This window comes from Mandrillus leucophaeus, unplaced genomic scaffold, assembly GCF_000951045.1.
Source record: "Mandrillus leucophaeus isolate KB7577 unplaced genomic scaffold, Mleu.le_1.0 Scaffold543, whole genome shotgun sequence".
NCBI classification, from domain to species: domain Eukaryota; kingdom Metazoa; phylum Chordata; class Mammalia; order Primates; family Cercopithecidae; genus Mandrillus; species Mandrillus leucophaeus.
This window is the reverse complement of record NW_012105842.1, coordinates 1481863-1485669: the sequence shown is the minus strand read 5'-3', so window position 1 is coordinate 1485669 and position 3807 is coordinate 1481863.

Below are 3807 nucleotides of genomic sequence, written 5' to 3'. Positions count from 1 at the left end.
TTTTTATGTCAATATGTTTGAATATATGTCCAAAGACACCTGGCCACTATAGTAGTAATTTTATCACATATATGTATTCTATAACTTCGTGCTGTAAACCTCAAATATACACAATAACATTTATGTAATAAGAAACCTGGCCAAACTGCTGAGGAGGGGAAGCGTAATTCTGCAGCATTCCTGGTTGTTTGAACCATGTATCATTTTTCCTTTGTCTAAAGAAAGAAAACCTAAACATAGAATACACACACAGAGACATTCACAGCCACACAAATGTATTTGTCTGTATGTGTTTATGCATATACTCATCTATGGGTATTTAAAATGTCAAACGCATAACTGAGATTATTGGAAAGAAACCGGTGTGATCAAGACATTATGACTTTAGGTTATAAGGCAAGTAATCTATTCATCTCTGTTAAGTAACAGGAGATAAACATGAATCCCTTGCCAGGTCATGGCCTATATAAAAGATTTATGTGTAAACTAGCATCAAGTGATTTAATTTTAAAAAGTAGGTTTGTAGTTTTAACGTAATCATAACACTTCAAAATATACGAAGAAAAATTGACAAAATATAGAGGTAAAATATAATTATAGTTTGAGATAGTTAAGCACTCCTCAGGGAATTGAAAGAAAAACAGACCCAAACTTAGTAAAAGCACTGAAACGTTAGACAATACCATTAACAACTATGAGCTAATAGACATATGTAGAATCCCACTCCTATCCACTGAATGATATACAATCACTCCTCCTTATCTGCACGGGATTAGTTCATGGATATCTGAGAATATTGAAATCTGCAATTGCTCAATTTCTACATATAAAATGGCCTAGTACTTGCATACGATCTACAAAATCCTCCTGTATGCTTTAAATAAACTCTTTATTTCTTATGATACCTAATAAAATGTAAGTGATATTTAAATAATTGGCATTTCTACTTGTGTTACTTTTTATGGTTTTTTAGCTTTTTATTTTTATTTTTTTCAAGTATTTTCAATCTGTGGCTGGTTGAATCAGCAGATATGGAACGTCTATCATACTTTCCTTTTAAGTATATAAAAAGATTACACTATACTAAGCCAGAAAGCATATATCAACAACAAAAACAAAAGATCGAAATTTTTAAGAGCATGTTATTTAAACATATTTAAATTAAGCTAGATGTTGTAAGCAAACAAAATTTTCCTTGTGTTTGGAAATTTGGTAGCATACTTCTAAGTATACTATAGGTAAAAGTAAAAATAGAAACCAGCTAGATAAAGAATAGGAGAAAAAAGGAAAGTAAAAGAACAAAATAAAAATAGAGAAAATGAAGAAAGAAAACAAATACAAAATTTGTAAAAAGACAAGACGGCATATTATTAATAAATGAGTTGTAATCCCTGGGAAACTGCAGGATTCTTTGAGATAAAGGTGTATGGGAGTAAGAGCTATGGATTGGGACTGGAAAAAATAATGAAAAAATTCTTACCATACATGAAATTGTCTGACAAAGTATTCTTACCATGAGAAAAAAGAATGCCGTCTGTCAAATCTCATCCTGGATATTGGTGCACAAATGCAGAAATCAAAGCATGTGTTGAGGAGGAAGAAAGGCTAACATGAGTGCTGAGAGGACACAAACAATCCAGAGTATTTGGCAAAGAAAGAATTTGTTAAAAGTTTTGGAAAAAGTAAGCAGATGTTCAGCTGGGGATAGGCGTAGAATCAATGACACTTCAAGAGTTGGATAAGTACTGATCATAAAGTCTAAATTTAACAAGCAGGTGTAGCAAGTTATATTTGGAGTATTAATGTGTGATGTGCAGATTACTTAAGAAATCAAGCTATTTATGCATATTTTCCCCACGGCCACCCTTATCTCTCATCTGTATATTAGATTATGGGCCCTCCATTTATCCTTGGGACATGTCTACAACCATATTTTTCTGTACTAAATTCAGACAATGTGCAATTCAGTGTGAGATAGTATAGCATGTTAAAAAATTGGTGAAAACTGGTAAGAGATCTGTAATAATGACCATTTGTCTAGCTGCCTCCTTCTACTCACACATGGAAAGTAAAACAGTCCTTTCAAGATAAAAGTAAGGATTTTGAGTGAAAATGATTACGAGATAAGGAGCTAAAACTGTGAGGTTGCCCCTAACTCTTAAGCAAAGTCTCAAAAGAGAAAAGACTGGGAAGCAGCGAATTCAGGAGATGCTCCTACATGAAGTTCTAAGTATCTAAGAGACGGAGAGACTGTCTTATCACCTTCCAGCTGCAGTGTAACGGAGGCAGTCCCCTACATGTATCTTATACCATTAGACTTGATGTACATTGGTAAATTCAGTCAAAAAGTCTGAGACTTCAAAGCCTAACTTGTACAAAGAGCCAAGAGTGACATGGAAGTGAACTCAGCATGTGATAATGAAAATACACATAAGTCCAACAAACTATGTATCAGAAAGAAGTGATATAAATTAAGAAGATGGCGGTCGGTGGAAACAAGCTGTTTCTCAATGAATATAGCTATGAGAATGAGCTGTCTTGAGAATGATGCCACTTGTTAGAATCAGTGCTAAACATTTTTTTTTTAAAGAAGCAAATCTTTGTGAAAGTGGATTATACAAACTGGGTCAGTCTTGTCATACTCAACTAAATCAGGTCAAGAGGCCAGGGAGAAAAGCACTCAGGGCACATAGCTCCAACTGGAAGAATTAAATTTTCTACAGATCCCACTGCTGAAAAGGCCAGACATAATCCTAAGACCAATCTTACCTAGTTGTTGCTAAAATCACTGTCCTGACTGGTTTTACCTAAAGCTTCTCTACTACCAGTAAGTTTTTCTTTGAAACAATACTTAACATTTGCTTTTTTTAAAAAAAGCTCTCAACCTTCTTTGTTCTTCAGGCATCCTGAGTACCACCCAGTCTGCGTGTATGGCCCAAACTTCAATTCTGGCTTCCTAAACAAAATGTTTTGAAATTAGAGATGTGTCTCTATATTGTATTTGATTTTGACATGTTCAAGAAAGAGGAAAAGCCATTCTAACACTAAAATGGTTGGACTCTCATTAACAATATTTTCTCCAGTAGGCAGTATTCGAAGTTCCAAAGCATAAACTCATCAGAATAAGTAATAGAAGAAAGTCTAAAATAATTTTGAATCTGACTGTAACTGATTTAATAAGTCTAAATCATTGAAAGCTTTTATTGGAACAGACAGAGAAAAAAAATGAGTGAATTAGATAAACTCGCCTGCACTGGAGAAGGGGCTCACAGTTAGTAGATAAATTGGAGAACTAAATTGCAGAACTAAAATGTCACTGCTTTTATCTCCAACAACTGAGCCTTAAACAACATAAAGAAAAACACCTGAGCCTTATACAGTATTTTTGGTTAATACAAGTAAGCGTATTTCAATTACTTATTCCCAAGAAAGACACTGCCTTCTAGTGATAGTGGATCACCTCCTGGCTTGTAGAATTCCTTAAAATTGGGAACATAATTATTTTTCCACATTTGTTGTCAATTTACTGTCCAATCAAGAGCTCAAAAAAATAGCCAGAAGAGAGTGAAGTGGAATGGTTAGTTCTGAAAATGAGTGAGAGCTGGGGCAGTTGCGGGTTGTGGGAGAAGGAAGGGAGGTGGGAAGAGGAAGGAGTGGAATAGGAAGAAGAAATTTTAGCTGAATTAATAAAAAAAGTTTCAGCAGATATAAAGACTTCAGCAAGCATAGTAAATTAAAAACAATTCTAAAGTGATCTGGGAACTTCAATAAAGGAGTAAATGGAGACAGGATTTTGAAAGTGCAAAG